We start from the raw sequence: 17262 nt of genomic DNA, 5'->3' as shown, positions 1-17262 counted from the left end.
GGGCCCAGCTGCTGTTGAGATTTCTGCCGGCAGCCGATCAGATGGATGAGTGGAGAGCCACCATTCAAAGCCTGATTGGTTTCGCTGAGGCAGGAGGGTCACAATGAGCTGGCCCGCCATGGCCTCCCCAGGCGACGATAACGGCCCACGCTGCTGGCCGTGCGGAAGAGGCCACCCCACGGTGCAGTCCCCTCTACGGCAGCCAGCGCATGAGCCACGCGACCAAGAACCCGACGACGTCTCGATGGCTTTGCCCGACCCTCGAGTGCGTCAGGGCCAACAGCGAGTCTTGGAGGACAGGCAAAGGGAAGGCGCGCGCGTCACCATCAGGCGACGTTGCGACACCCACCTCCATTCCGATAGGCGCGATGGCTCCGACGTCGACGAGCCCGCGCTTGGCGAAGGTGGGTACCTACCTTTTGAGGCTGGGTGCCCTGCCTGCACCCATGAGTTGTGGCAAGTCCATTGGCCATCCACTCGCACGTTCAAGCTAGAAATACCTGAGACTTATGATGGGAGACTAAACCTGGCAGAGTTCTTGAACATCAACACCATCGATGTTCAAGCTGCCGAGGGAAGAGACGAAAGGTGTTCGTCAACTACTTCCCTATGGTACTCAAGCCAAATGTGAGGTCTTGGCTGATGCACGTACTGGAGAACTCCATTTCAACCTGGGATGGACTGTGCCATGAGTTTGTTGGCGCCTTCACAGGCGGCCATCAAGAACCAGGGCGTCCCAGTGACTTGCGGCTCCTCCCACAGAAGGAAGGAGAGACTCTGTGGAAGTACATGCAGAGGTTCAGCCGAGTACAGAGGAACATTCCAGACATCCACCCGGCAGCTGTGCTAGTTGCGTTCTAGTCCAATGTGTGCAATCATCAGATATGTTCCAAGATGAACGTTCGGTTGCCCAAGACTGTGAAGGAGCTGTACACTCTAGTGGAAAAGTGTGCTCAGGTAGAGGAGGGGAGGCGGCTCCCCGGTGAAGAGGATGGCGTCGACATTGACTCAGAGGATGATGACGAGGCCACCAGTCAGAAGAAGAAGAACAAGAAGCACAACAAAAGGCGCAAGGATAAGGCAATGATGACCGTTGAGGGATCGGGCGCACCTAGTACCGGCAAGAAGGCCAAGGGCAAAGTTCCCGGCAAGGAAGTTGTTGCATGCACTGATTGCCGGGAAGCCGCGGCTGTCGAGAAGGCTAGGAAAGGTGATGGGCCATATTGCAAGATCCATCGAACCAAGGGCCATGATCTCCAGGAGTGTCATCAGGTCGAGCAGCTCGTCAAGAAATAGAGGGCCGAATACGAGAAGCGTGATAAGGAGAAAGGTCAAGATGGCCATGGCGAGAAGGGTCGAGGCGGCGGAGCAAGCCGCCCCGGCAAGGCTCCTCGGAATCAAGGAAAACCTGCCAGAGGCCGTGAGAAGGAGGATTGCAATGATGAAAGTGATGGCGGAGATGAAGAGGAAACCAGCAGGAAGTAGTTCCAAAAAGCCACTGACACCCTATGCATTGACGAGGGTGCATCTCTCTCCTCTCACCGCCAACTTAAACAGTGGGTGTGTGAAGTCAATGTCGTGGAGCCCGTGGCAGATTCTCGGAAACCGCTCAAGTGTTCCCACATGCCCATCATCTTCGACTATGAGGATCACCCTGACCGCACCACCGCAGTAGGGTGCTTGCCATTGTTGGTCTCACCAACAATCCGCAACCTCAAAGTCACAAATATGTTGGTTAACGGCGGGGCCGGGTTGAATCTAATTTCTCCAAAGGTCATTAGCGAACTTCAGATAGCAGAGGAAGAGCTCAAGGTTACTGGCACGTTTCAAGGGATCAACCCCGGCAGGAGTCCTCCTAAGGGGAAGATCACGCTACCGGTGACATTCAGGGGGGAGTTGAATTATCAGACTGAGAAGATCGTGTTTGATGTGGTTGACCTCCCCCTGCCGTACAATGAAATCCTTGGTTGCCAGCTTTGGCCAAATTCATGGCGGCATCCCACTATGCCTACAACACCTTGAAGATGCCAGGGCCGATAGGTGTCATTTCCACCCCGTCAGACGAGAAGGATACAATCATTTGTGTGGACAAGATGTACCAGGAAGCCGTCATGGCAGAGGCCATTGAAGCTACTGTTCTCGCCAAGGAAAGTAAAGGAAACAAGAAAGCAAACAAGGATGCCAGCAAGGAATCCTGGAAACATACCTCTTCGGAGTACGCTGCACCAGTTGATGACTTGCCGGAGAGTTCCAATAGCAAGAGACCCAAGGCTGCTGCACCCGCTGTGAAAAAGGTCTCGGCAGGGCTGGCTCGCACTGATGGTACCTTCACTATCAGTGCCACCCTCGATCACAAATAGGAAAGTGCACTCGTTTCCTTCCTACGGGAGAATATTGATGTGTTTGCCTGGCAACCATCTAATATCCCCGGTGTTCCTAGGGAGGTAATCGAGCACCACCTTGTTGTCTGCCCACATGCCCAACCCGTCAAGCAGAAGGTCTGGAAGCAAGCTTTGGAGCGGTAGCAGTTCATTACCAAGGATATCAAGAAACTTGAGGCAGCTGGTCTGGTCAGAGGAGTATTGCATCCAACATGGTTAGCAAATCCTGTGGTGGTATGCAAGGCCAATGGAAAATGGAGGCTTTGCATAGATTTCATGGATCTCAACAAGGCATGCCCGAAGGACCCATTTCCCTTGCCGCACATCGACCAGATTGTGGATTCCACCTCTGGGTGTGACCTGCTTTCTTTCCTGGATGCATACTCTGGATACCCCCAAATCTTTATGTCCAAGGAAGGCGAAGAGAAGACCGCGTTCATAACCCCTTGTGGCACGTACTGCTTCGTACGGATGCCTATTGCAGTGGGATAGGTCAAGGTACTCTGGCATGCAAAAGTTGATTTTTGGCCTCGTTGCCTCAAGGAAACCGCGCCACTACTTCCAAGCCCACGAGATCACGGTTGTCACCCGCTTTCCTTTGCAACGGATACTCAGAAACCCCGAGGCCACCGGTAGGATAGTGGAGTCGGCCTTGGAGTTATCCAGCTTTGGTTTGAAGTTTGAGAGCACATCAACTATTCAGAGTAGAGCACTGATAGAGTTTATTGCAGAGTGGACGCCAACCCCTAATGAAGAAGTGTTGGAGACAGTTATCCCTGGCAAGGAAGCGCCCCAAGAATGGATTATGTATTTCGATGGTGCCTTCTCCCTACAAGTTGTAGGGGCTAGCGTACTTCTCGTTGCTCCTACTCGGGAACACCTTAAGTACGTTGTCCAAATGCATTTTCCCCAGGAGAAGGCTACCAATAATACTGCAGAGTATGAAGGGCTCCTTGTCGGGCTCAGGATTGCAACAGAACTGGGAATCAAGATGCTGATCATCTGCGGAGACTCGTAACTTGTGGTGAGACAGGTAAACAAGGATTGCCAAAGTCCATTGATGGAGGCATACGTTGAGGAAGTGAAAAAGTTGGAGGAGCGCTTTGATGGATTGCAAACAGAGCATGTACCCCGTGCGGAAAACAGCATCGCTAATAATTTGTCAAAGTGCGCTGCGCAAAACTCCGTGTGGGACCAGAGACTTTTGTTCTCCCTCTGACTCAGCCCTCCGTATCCCCGACAACAATGGCCAGAAACTGGACTCCGGCAAGCCTCTCCCGATAGAACCTCCCGAGGCTCCCGGCAGAGAGCTTGGCGGGAACAACTCCCCTTCGATCGTTGAGCTGCACCCTCCCGCCAGACCACCAGTTCCTGCGGTCGAGGAGTGCGCTCCCATGAATGAGGAGGTGCCGCTGGTCCTCGTTGCCGAGCCTCAGGCTCCAACTTGGGCCCGGCACATAGTCCATTTCCTCCAAACTGGAGAACTTCCCGAAGAGCAAGAAGAAGCTGAAAGAGTAGCCTGGAGGGCCAGTATGTATCAGTTCGTTGATGAATGCTGTACAGAAGAAGGCCCAACGGTGTGAAATTGAAGTGCATTTTCGGGAAGAAGGAAAGGAACTGCTGGCAGAGATACAAAAGGGTATGTGCGATTCATACATTGGATCGAGGGCTCTAGTTGGAAAAGCCTTCCGGCAAGGATTTTACTGGCCCACAGCCCTCCAAGATGCAGTTGAGTTGGTCACCAAATGTGAAGCCTGCGAGCTCCATTCCAAGAATATCCATCTCCCTGCCCAAGCTCTTGAGACAATCCCTTTATCATGGTCGTTTTTGGTCTGGGGGCTCGACATCTTGTGCCCCTTCCCCGTGCTACCAGGGGCTTTAAATTCTTGTTCGTTTCCACCGACAAGTTTACAAAGTGGGGGGAAGTAGAGCCCGTGAGAAAGGTGACTGCTCAGTTAGCTATCAAGTTCTTGAAAGGATTGGCGTGCCGCTTCGGGGTGCCTGCCCGAATCATCACCAACAATGGCACCCAATTCATGAGCCACGCCTTCATGCAATACGTTCATGCCCTCGGAAGCAAAATCCCATTCGCCTCTGTTGCCCATCCAAGGAGCAACGGGCAAGCTGAGAGGGCGAACACTGAAGTGTTGCGAGGACTTAAGACAAGAACATTTCATAAGCTGCAGAAGTGTGGCAGGCGATGGATCAACGAGCTGTCGGTGGTTCTTTGGTCCCTCAGAATGACACCAAATCGAGCTACTAGGCAGGCTCCCTTCTCCCTAGTCTATGGGGCAGAAGCAGTTATCCCCATGGAACTCATTTACGGGTCACCTCGAGCGCTTGCCTATGATGAAGTAGCGCAAGAACAGCACCGCGTGATAACGCTGTGCTACTCGAGGAGAACCGTCTCTAGGCTGCTACACGTGATGCATGCTACCAGCAAGCCTTGCGTCGCTATCACAGCCGCAGGGTTCATGCCTAGAGTTTTGAGGAAGGCGACCTTGTCCTTACATGCGTTTAGTCCGCCAAGGGTACAAACAAATTGACGCCAAAGTGGGAAGGCCCTTACCGAGTAGTACGAGTCACCAGACCTGGCGCAGCCCGTCTGGAGACCGGAGATGGCATTCAATTACAAAACTCATGCAATATTGAGCATCTCCGCAAGTGCTACCCGTAAGGCGCGGCTGTCATGTCCTGCTCGGCAGCCACCCTTTTGTACAGGCCTCGCCGATGTTGCATGTAACCCCTTGTACAAAGCCAAGTGCAGACCCTGAGCAACAGAGAAATAAATGAAGCGCTAGGGCCCCCCGACAAATTGCATGCATGCATAAGCATATCATGAACATAACATGTTCATGTAGATATGATCGCATGTGGCATCACTTTCATCTGCACTAAGCAACAGGCTTTTACGGTGGACTTGGTCCCGAAGAAGAGAAGAGAAGACAAGCCTACATTGCGATGCCCAGCAAGCCAAACAAATAAGTTCTTTCTTATCCATACGTGTTCTGTAATTAGAGACTTGTGCATATGAAAACCTCACCACCTTCGAAACTTAAGTGCTCACATCCCTTGACTTGAATTTTGCTTTGGTCAGGATGGTTGTAGTGGCCTTCGGTGAAAAGTTCCTGGCGGGGGGCTGGTCCCTCTTTGTGATTTGTGCCCGGCAGGCCTAGCTCCATGGCAACAAACTGAGGGTACCGACAGGATAGCCTACCAGGGAAAACTTGTTTACTTGAATGTATAGAGGCATTTCACCTCTGCATGGACATGTTACATGCACAAGTACCCGGCAATGTTTGCCTTTTTCATTAATATGCTGATCGACAAGTATAGATCTTACAGAACACAAGCATGTGTAAAGAAGATTACGTAATTTTAACTAAAGTTTGGCAAGTGCCTACACATTTTAGATTGGAAAGAGATAAATGCATGTGATGCCTTTGCTCTGTCCCTCCCCTCCTTGAAACTGCAGGGGAAACAAAGAAGACGGGGGGAAGGCCTGGCTGGGATTCGGCGCCTCCCCAAGATCAGGATGGCACCATTCCTGGGCAGGGAGGAAGAAATCGGAGGGCAGGTGCGGATGGTGGCACTGCCGAAGGCCCAGCCGGTCATGATGGTGATGTGACGACCCGAGACCGACGCTTTAGAAGTCTTCCATGTATTTCGTTGCCGTCATGTGTTTTATTGTTTGTTGCATTTTATGATCGCATCATTCGCATTTCATCGGCACTCGTTGCCGTCTTTGTTTTAAAACTTGCATCCATGCGTAGTTGCCGCTTCTTCCTTGTCTCTGCCACATCGTTCTCTTCTCTCTTTTCTTCTCCGTGGCAATGTCGTCAGACCGCTTTGTCTTCGTTGACCATTCTCAGTCCAACCACACCTTGACCACGTCCGCCTAACCCCTCTTTGCACAGTGCATCGACCCCTCACCCGCGTCCGAAAGCTGTCCCGAACCCAACCCGGTCAGTCGTCACCGTTGGATTCGGATCATCCCCAAACATCCCTAAAACATCTGCGATTATTTGTTTGGACTCCCAAAGCATTTTATTCTCGACCGTTCGATTATAATCAGAGGATCCGAATCATCCCCTTTTGTATATATAATAGACTAACCCCTAACCAAATCTGCCCAAAACCTAATTTCTAGGAGTTTTGTCCCTGCCGCCGCCACCGCACTCGTCTCCCACCTCGGGATCCATCCCCATCCAAACCTGCCCGATCCCCGATCCAATCTATCCACTCCACCCGGCCAACCCAACCACCTCCTCGTTTTGCATCCCCGACCAACCAAGTAGCGCGCCCCGACGCCTCCTCGTGCCCGCACAGCCCGCGAGGAACCGGCCTCCTCTGCTTCGCGCCTGACCGAGACCCCGAGCAGGAGCGCTCGGCTTCGTCTCCTCCGCCCGTTGGCTGCACCTCATCTCCTCCCGTGCGCCTCCATCTCGTGCCGCCAGCCATGCCTCCCCGCCGGTGACGAGCAGCAGCACCCGAGGCTCCCTGTCTCCTCATGTTGGTGACCAACCTGACGACACTAGGCTGTTGTGTCACGCCCCAGCTCTCCTTCTCCGTCCTCTCCTTTCCCTCTCTCTCCACTCACCTCGATCTCTCTCTGTGGACAGGAACGATGTTGCTGCAGTGCTGCCCGAGATCCTTGAGCGCTAGATCCGGCGAGCCTCACCGGATCCATCTCCTGCACCCTGTAGCTCGGCGTCCCCGTGCCCCTTGTCGCCGGAGACCCTGTGCAAGTCACTGCCGCTGCCTCCCCTGCGTCCTCTACATCGCGCCGCCCCCTGTCTTCCCTTCTCCAAATCAAACGCCAAGCCGTGTCACCGGCCAAGTCCCTTGACTCACCGACCGGAGCCACCTCCTTGTCGTTCCCTCGCCGGACCTCCCCTGCTTCGCCAAGCCATCGCCTTCCTTCGCGTCATCCCTGTCGCCCGAGTCGACGTGCCATGTTCTGCACGGATCCGCTGCCTGTAGGCCCTTCCTGGCCGGATCCCACTGTCGCGTTGCCGTTCCTCGCCCACAGCTCCTCCCAGCTGCCGCCGTCCTGCTTCTTCCCGGTGAGAGCCTCACCTCTGCTTCGTCCGATTTGAGCGAGCGCTGCCGTCCCCCCTGCGTTGACCGGCGCCAAGTTCCCCCGCGCCTGGACCCCGCTCGACCCCGTTGACCGCGCCCCTGCTTCGTCCATCGCCTGGGCCTCCTCTGCCGAACCGGGCCAAGGCCCACTGGGTGAGGCCACACCCCATCGCCCCTTTTTTGTTTTTCCTCCTGTTGGGCCAGCCTGTTTTAGCCCGTGGACGTTTTTTTTCAGTTCTGGATGATTTGTTAATTATTCCAGACAAAACCTATTTTACAGAAAAGTCCCTCTAGATCAGGCATTTAATAGCTCACAAATGTTGCATCGGATTAAAATGTTTTAAATGTGTGAAATGATTAGACACCTAGTTTCATAATATGCTATTTTTCATCTATGTTTAAAATGTTGTTTGATTAAATTTGCATAAATGCCATGTTAAAATGCTTTATTTCATAACTAAATAACTGTAGCTCCAAATTAAATGTTCTTTATATGTAAATGGGGTAGAAGAATGCATAGATTAACATGGTGGCATTACTTTGCATGTTTAACAACTCTAAAATTGTGTATAGGGTAGAATAGTAGCAAATCTGAAAATATACACATGGGGATTTTCTGAATTTGTTGTTTGTTATTTCCGACCTCATTAAAAGTTGCTTAAATAGATAGTTTTATTATGCCTCACCTCTTGCCATGTTAACCAACATTTAATATTGTTCAGTACCTAAACAGGAGTGAACTAAATGATTGAATGTGGTATCTCGTCAATATGCAACTCGTTGCATATTGAGCTCCACTTAATTTGTAGTATTGCTTGTTGCACTTTGCCATGCCATATGCCTCATTAAACCGGACATGCATCATACTTATTTGTGCATCATGCCATGATTATGCTTGTGTGTTTACCATGTTGCTTGCTTCTTTCCAGTTTGCTTCTCTCGATAGCTTCGGTTTCGTTCCGGAGTTGTGAGGATTCGTTCGACTACGTCCGTTTGTCTACTTCATGGACTCGTTCTTCTTCCTTGCGGGATTTCAGGCAAGATGATCATTACCCTCGATATCACTTCTATCTTTGCTTGCTAGTTGTTCATTCTATCGCTCTGTCGCGCTACCTACCACTTGTTTATCATGCCTCCCATATTATCATGCCAAGCCTCTAACCCACCTTCCTAGCAAACCGTTGTTTGGCTATGTTACCGCTTTTTCTCCGCCCCTCTTATAGTGTTGCTAGTTGCAGGTGCCTTGCAGGTTGTTCCATGTTGGAACATGGATATGTTGGGATATCACAATACCTCTTATTTTAATTAATGTATCTATATACTTGGCAAAGGGTGGAAGGCTTGGCCTTTTGCTCGGTGTTTTGTCCCACTCTTGCCGCCCTAGTTTCCGTCATACTGGTATTATGTTCCTTGATTTTGTGTTCCTTACGCGGTTGGAGTTATGGGACCCCCTTGACAGTTCTCTTTGAATAAAAACTCGTCCAGGAAGGCCCAACATTGGTTTTAACATTTGCCTAACAACAAGCTAAACTTTTCCCTAGGGATTTGCAAACCCGAGGGTCATCTTTATTCAACCCCCCCCCCCCCACCCCCCCCCCCCCGTGCCAGTGTTTCTCTGAGTGTTGGTCCAACCTGGGCGATGTCCGGCGCCCCCTGGGCAACCAGGGTCTCAGCCAACCCGATGTCTTGCCCATCCGATGTGCCCAGAGAACGAGATATGTGCGACTCCTATCGGGATTTGTCAGCACATCGGGCGGTCTTGCTGATCTTGTTTTACCATTGTCGAAATGTCTTATAACTAGGATTCCAAGACTGATCGGGTCTTTCTGGGAGATGGAATATCCTTCGTTGATCGTGAGAGCTTGTGATGGGCTAAGTTGGGACACCCCTGCAGGGTATAAACTTTTGAGAGTCGTGCCCATGGTTATGTGGCAGATGAGAATTTGTTAATATCCGGTTGTAGAGAACTTGACACTTGACTTAATTAAAATGCATCAACCACGTGTGTAGCCATGATGGTCTCTTTTCGGCGGAGTCCGGGGAGTGAACACGGTTGGGTTATGTTTGAACGTAAGTAGTTTAGGATCACTTCTTGATCACTTCTAGTTTACGACCGTTGCATAGTTTCTTGATACGTCTCCAACGTATCTATAATTTTTGATTGCTCCATGCTATATTATCTACTGTTTTGGACATTATTGGGCTTTATTATCCACTTTTATATTATTTTTGGGAGTAACATATTAACCGGAGGCCTAGCCCAGAATTGATGTTTTTTGCCTGTTTTAGGGTTTCGAAGAAAAGGAATATCAAACGGAGTCCAAACGGAATGAAACCTTCGGGAACGTGATTTTCTCATCGAATACAACTCAGGAGACTTGGACCCTACGTCAAGGCATGTAACAGGAGGCCACGAGGTAGGGGGCGCGCCCTACCCTACCAGGCGCGCCCCCACCCTCGTGGGCCCCCTGTTGCTCCACTGACATACTTCTTCCTCCTATATATATCCACGTACCCCCAAACGATCAGATACGGAGCCAAAACCCTAATTCCACCACCGTAACTTTCTGTATCCACGAGATCCCATCTTGGGGCCTTTCCGGAGCTCCGCCGGAGGGGGCATCGATCACGGAGGCTTCTACATCAACACCATAGCCTCTCTGATGAAGTGTGAGTAGTTTACTTCAGACCTACGGGTCCATAGTTAGTATCTAGATGGCTTCTTCTCTCTTTTTGGATCTCAATACAATGTTCTCCCCCTCTCTTGTGGAGATCTATTTGATGTAATCTTCTTTTTGCGGTGTGTTTGTTGAGACCGATGAATTGTGGGTTTATGATCAAGTCTATCTATGAATAATATTTGAATCTTATCCGAATTCTTTTATGTATGATTGGTTATATTTGGAAGTCTCTTCGAATTATCAGTTTGGTTTGGCCTACTAGATTGATATTTCTTGCAATGGGAGAAGTGCTTAGCTTTGGGTTCAATCTTGTGGTGTCCTTTCCCGGTGACAGTAAGGGCAGCAAGACACGTATTGTATTGTTGCCATCGAGGATAAAAAGATGGGGTTTTCTTCATATTGCATGAGCCTATCCCTCTATATCATGTCATCTTGCTTAAGGTGTTACTCTATTTTTAACTTAATACTCTAGATGCATGCTGGATAGCGGTCGATGAGTGGAGTAATAGTAGTAGATGCAGGCAGGAGTCGGTCTACTTGTCTCGGATGTGATGCCTATATACATGATCATACCTAGATATTCTCATAACTATGCTCAATTCTGTCAATTTCTCAATAGTAATTTGTTCACCCACCGTAGAATACTTATGCTCTCGAGAGAAGCCACTAGTGAAACCTATGGCCCCCGGGTCAATCTTTATCATATCAATCTCCTACTACTTAGTTATTCACTTTGCCATTTACTTTGCCTTTATTTTACTTTGTATCTTTATCGTAAAAATACCAAAAATATTATCTTATCATATCTATCAGATCTCACTCTCGTAAGTGGCCCTATAGGGATTGACAACCCCTATTTGCGTTGGTTGCGAGGATTTATTTGTTTTGTGCAGGTGCGAGGGACTCGCACGTAGCCTCCTATTGGATTGATACCTTGGTTCTCAAAAACTGAGGGAAATACTTACACTACTTTGCTGCATCATCCCTTCCTCTTCGGGGAAAACCAACGCAGTGCTAAAAGAGGTAGCAAGAAGGATTTCTGGCGCCGTTGCCGGGGAGGTCTACGCAAAAGTCAACATACCAAGTACCCATCACATACCCTTATCTCCCGCATTACATTATTTGCCATTTGCCTCTCGTTTTCCTCTCCCCCCACTTCACCCTTGCCGTTTTATTTGCCCTCTCTCTCTATCCTCCCTCTATTTGCCTCTTTTTGTCCGCTTGCTTTTTGTTTGCTTGTGTGTTAGTTTGCTTGCTTGTCGCGATGGCTCAAAATAATACTAAATTGTGTGACTTCACCAATACCAACAACAATGATTTTATTAGCACTCCGATTGCTCCTCTTACTGATGCTGAATCTTGTGAAATTAATGTTGCTTTGCTGAATCTTGTCATGAAAGATCCGTTCTCCGGCCTTCCTAGTGAAGATGCCGCTACCCATCTAAATAGCTTCGTTGATTTGTGTGACATGCAAAAGAAGAAAGATGTGGATAATGATATTGTTAAATTGAAGTTATTTCCTTTTTCGCTTAGAGATCGTGCTAAAGCTTGGTTTTCGTCTTTGCCTAAAAATAGTATTGATTCATGGAATAAGTGCAAAGATGCTTTTATCTCTAAGTATTTTCCTCCCGCTAAGATTATCTCTCTTAGAAACGATATTATGAATTTTAAGCAACTTGATCATGAACATGTTGCACAAGCTTGGGAGAGAATGAAATTAATGATACGTAATTGCCCCATGGTTTAAATTTGTGGATGATTATACAAAAAATTTATGCCGGATTGAATTTTTCTTCTAGAAATCTTTTAGATTAGGCCGCGGGAGGCACTTTTATGGAAATCACTTTAGGAGAAGCTACTAAACTCCTAGATAATATTATTGTTAATTATTCTCAATGGCATACTGAAAGATCTACTAATAAAAAGGTGCATGCGATAGAAGAAATTAATGTTTTGAGTGGAAAGATGGATGAACTTATGAAATTATTTGCTAGTAAGATTGTTTCTTATGATCCTAATGATAGTCCCTTGTCTACTTTGATTGAGAATAATAATGAATCTATGGATGTGAATTTTGTTGGTAGGAACAATTTTGGTAACAACGCGTATAGAGGAAATTTTAATCCTAGGCCTTATCCTAGTAATCCCTCTAATAATTATGGTAATTCCTACAATAATTCTTATAGAAATTATAATAAGATGCCCTCTGATTTTGAATCTAATATTAAAGAATTTATTACTTCGCAAAAGAATTTCATTGATTTGATTGAAGAAACATTGCTTAAGATTGATGATTTGGCTAGGGACGTTGATAGAATTGCTCTTGATGTTGATTCTTTGAAACTTAGATCTATTCCACCTAAGCATGATATCAATGAGTCTCTCAAAGCCATGAGAATTTCCATTGATGAGTGCAAAGAAAGAACCGCTATGATCCGTGCTAAGAAAGATGCCTTTATAAAAGTGTGTTCTTCTAGTTCCTATGAAAATAATGATGAAGATCTAAAAGTTATTGATGTGTCCCCTATTAAATCTTTCTTTTTCAATATGAATCTTGATAATGATGGGACTGAATATGATCCACCTTTTCCTAGAAGGCGTTCCAAGAATTCTGAATCTTTTGATCTTGATGCTAAATTTGATAAAAGTGGGATTGAAGAAATTAAAACCCTAGATGTTGCTAAACCCACTAATATGAATTTGAAGGAATTTAATTATGAAAATTGCTCTTTGAGTGATTGTATTTCCTTGTTGCAATTCGTGCTAAATTCTCCTCATGCTTAGTGTCAAAATAAAGCGTTTACTAAACATATCGTTGATGCCTTGATGCAATCTTATGAAGAAAAACCTGAATTGGAAGTTTCTATCCCTAGAAAACTTTATGATGAGTGGGAACCAACTATTAAAATTAAAATTAAAGATCATGAATGCTATGCTTTATGTGATTTGGGTGCTAGTGTTTCCACGATTCCAAAGACTTTGTGTGATTTGTTAGGTTTCCATGATTTTGATGATTGCTCTCTAAACTTGCACCTTGCGGAGTCCACTATTAAGAAACCTATGGGAAGAATTAATGATGTCCTTATTGTTGCAAATAGGAATTATGTGCCCGTAGATTTTATTGTTCTTGACATAGATTACAATCCTTCATGTCCTATTATTCTTGGTAGACCTTTCCTTAGAACGATTGGTGCAATTATTGATATGAAGGAAGGAAATATTAGATTCCAATTTCCATTAAGGAAAGGCATTGAACACTTTCCTAGAAAGAAAATTAAATTACCTTATGAATCTATTATGAGAGCCACTTATGGCTTGCCTACCAAAGATGGCAATACCTAGATCTATTCTTGCTTGTTATGCCTAGCTAGGGGCGTTAAACGATAGCGCTTGTTGGGAGGCAACCCAATTTTATTTTTATTCCTTGCTTTTTGATCCTGTTTAGTAATAAATAAATTATCTAGCCTCTGTTTTGGTTGTGTTTTTTTGTGTTTAATTAGTGTTTGTGCCAAGTAGAACCGTTGGGAAGACTTGGGGAAAGTCTTGTTGAACTTGCTGTAAAAAACAGAAACTTTAGCGCTCAAGAGAACTGCTATCATTTTTTTTGGAAAGTGATATTTAGTTAATTCTTTTTTAAGATGATTAACAGATAAATTCCTCACGTCCAGCAATTTATTTTAGAATTTTTGGGGTTCCAGATCTTGCGCGAGCTACAGATTACTACAGACTGTTCTGTTTTTGACAGATTCTGTTTTTCGTGTGTTGTTTGCTTATTATGATGAATCTATGGCTAGTAAAATAGTTTATAAACCATAGAGAAGTTGGAATACAGTAGGTATAACACCCATATAAATAAAAAATGAGTTCATTACAGTACCTTGAAGTGGTCTTTTGTTTTCTTTCGCTAACGGAGCTCACGAGATTTTCTACTTTAAGTTTTGTGTTGTGAAGTTTTCAAGTTTTGGGTAAAGATTCGATGGATTATGGAACAAGGAGTGGCAAGAGCCTAAGCTTGGGGATGCCCATGGCACCCCCAAGATAATCTAAGCACACCTAAAAGCCAAAGCTTGGGGATGCCCCGGAAGGCATCCCCTCTTTCGTCTACTTCTATCGGTAACTTTACTTGGAGCTATATTTTTATTTACCACATGATATGTGTTTTGCTTGGAGCGTCTTGTATGATTTGAGTCTTTGCTTGTTAGTTTACCACAATCACCCTTGCTGTACACACCTTTTGAGAGAGCCATATATTATTTGGAATTTGTTAGAATACTCTATGTGCTTCGCTTATATCTTTTGAGTTATATAGTTTTGCTCTAGTACTTCACTTATATCTTTTAGAGCATGGTGGTGGATTTGTTTTATAGAAACTATTGATCTCTCATGCTTCACTTAGATTATTTTGAGAGTCTTAATAGCATGGTAATTTGCTTAAAATCCTAATATGCTTGGTATGCAAGATTAATAATAAGACTCTCTAATGAGTGTGTTGAATACTATGAGAAGTTTGATACTTGATAATTGTTTTGAGATATGGAGATGGTGATATTAAAGTCATGATAGTTGAGTAGTTGTGAATTTGAGAAATACTTGTGTTGAAGCTTGTGATTCCCGTAGCATGCACGTATGGTGAACCCTTATGTGATGAAGTCAGAGCATGATTTTTTTTGATTGCCTTCCTTATGAGTGGCGGTTGGGGATGAGCGATGGTCTTTTCCTACCAATCTATCCCCCTAGGAGCATGCGCGTAATACTTTGCTTTGATAACTTGTAGATTTTTGCAATAAGTATGTGAGTTCTTTATGACTAATGTTGAGTCCATGGATTATACGCACTCTCACCCTTCCACCTTTGCTAGCCTCTCTAATACCGCGCACCTTTCGCCGGTATCATACACCCACCATATACCTTCCTCAAAACATCCACCAAACCTACCTATTATGGCATTTCCATAGCCATTCCAAGATATATTGACATGCAAATTTCCACCGTTCCGTTTATTATGACACACTTCATCATTGTCATATTGCTTTGCATGATCATGTAGTTGACATCGTATTTGTGGCAAAGCCACCATTCATAATTCTTTCATACATGTCACTCATGCATCATTGCATATCCCGGTACACCGCCAGAGGCATTCATATAGAGTCATATTTTGTTCTAAGTATCGAGTTGTAGGAAAAATAAAAGTGTGATGATCATCATTATTAGAGCATTGTCCCGGTGAGGAAAGGATGATGGAGACTATGATTCCCCCACAAGTCGGGACGAGACTCCGGACGAAAAATTAAAAAAATAGAAAGAAAAGAGGCCATAAAAAAAGAAAAGGCCCAAATAAAAATGAGAGAAAAAGAGAGAAGGGACAATGTTACTATCCTTTACCACACTTGTGCTTCAAAGTAGCACCATGATCTTCATAGTAGAGAGTCTCTCATGTTATCACTTTCATATACTAGTGGGAATCTTTCATTATAGAACTTGGCTTGTATATTCCAATGACGGGCTTCCTCAAATTTCCCTAGCTCTTCATGAGCAAGCAAGTTGGATGCACACCCACTTAGTTTCTTTTTGAGCTTTCATATACTTATAGCTCTAGTGCATCCGTTGCATGGCAATCCCTACTCACTCACATTGATATCTATTGATGGGCATCTCCATAGCCCGTTGATACACCTAGTTGATGTGAGACTATCTTCTCCTTTTTGTCTTCTCCACAACCACCACTCTATTCCACCTATAGTGCTATATCCATGGCTCACACTCATGTATTGCGTGAAAATTGAATAAGTTTTGAGAATGTCAAAAGTATGAAACAATTGCTTGGCTTGTTATCGGGGTTGTGCATGATTTAAATATTTTGTGTGGTGAAGATAGAGCATAGCCAGACTATATGATTTTGTAGGGATAACTTTCTTTAGCCATGTTATTTTGAGAAGACATAATTGCTTTCTTAGTATGCTTGAAGTATTATCATTTTTATGGCAATATGAACTTTTGTCTTGAATCTTTTGGATCTGAATATTCATACCACAATTAAGTAGAATTACATTAAAATTATGCCAAGTAGCACTCCGCATCAAAAATTCTATTTTTTATCATTTACCTACTCGAGAACAAGTAGGAATTAAGCTTGGGGATGCTTGATACGTCTCCAACGTATCTATATTTTTTTATTGCTCCATGCTATATTATCTACTGTTTTGGACATTATTGGGCTTTATTATCCACTTTTATATTATTTTTGGGACTAACCTATTAACCGGAGGCCCAGCCCAGAATTGTTGTTTTTTGCCTGTTTTAGGGTTTCGAAGAAAAGGAATATCAAACGGAGTCCAAACGGAATGAAACCTTCGGGAACGTGATTTTATCATCGAATACAACTCAGGAGACTTGGACCCTACATCAAGGCACGTAACAGGAGGCCACGAGGTAGGGGGCGCGCCCCCCACCCTCGTGGGCCCCCTGTTGCTCCACCGGCGTACTTCTTCCTCCTATATATATCCACGTACCCCCAAACGATCAGATATGGAGCCAAAACCCTAATTCCACCGCCGTAACTTTCTGTATGCATGAGATCCCATCTTGGGGCCTGTTCCGGAGCTCCGCCGGAGGGGGCATCAATCACGGAGGGCTTCTACATCAACACCATAGCTTCTCCGATGAAGTGTGAGTAGTTTACTTCAGACCTACGGGTCCATAGTTAGTATCTAGATGGCTTCTTCTCTCTTTTTGGATCTCAATACAATGTTCTCCCCCTCTCTTGTGGAGATCTATTTGATGTAATCTTCTTTTTGCGGTGTGTTTGTTGAGACCGATGAATTGTGGGTTTATGATCAAGTCTATCTATGAATAATATTTGAATCTTATCCGAATTCTTTTATGTATGATTGGTTATATTTGGAAGTCTCTTCGAATTATCAGTTTGGTTTGGCCTACTAGATTGATATTTCTTGCAATGGGAGAAGTGCTTAGCTTTGGGTTCAATCTTGTGGTGTCCTTTCCCGGTGACAGTAAGGGCAGCAAGGCACGTATTGTATTGTTGCCATCGAGGATAAAAAGATGGGGTTTTCTTCATATTGCATGAGCCTATCCCTCTATATCATGTCATCTTGCTT

The 17262-nt window shown here is 45.6% G+C and overlaps 1 long non-coding RNA gene across 2 annotated transcripts; it reads left to right on the top strand.

Moving 5' to 3' along the window:
* The first annotated feature begins 6513 nt into the window (after positions 1-6513).
* On the top strand, positions 6514-8452 carry LOC125554028. 2 transcript variants are annotated; one of them, XR_007304296.1, is made up of 3 exons: positions 6514-6922; positions 7004-7616; positions 8393-8452. It is a non-coding gene; the product is annotated as an uncharacterized LOC125554028 (long non-coding RNA). The 2 variants fall into 2 exon arrangements; XR_007304295.1 differs by having other exon boundaries at positions 6515-6893.
* Positions 8453-17262: the final 8810 nt, after the last annotated feature.

Source organism: Triticum urartu, chromosome 4 (genome assembly GCF_003073215.2).
Source record: "Triticum urartu cultivar G1812 chromosome 4, Tu2.1, whole genome shotgun sequence".
Classification (NCBI taxonomy): Eukaryota; Viridiplantae; Streptophyta; class Magnoliopsida; order Poales; family Poaceae; genus Triticum; species Triticum urartu.
Note: the sequence above shows the minus strand (reverse complement) of the source record. Positions and strands in the feature narration are given on the sequence as shown.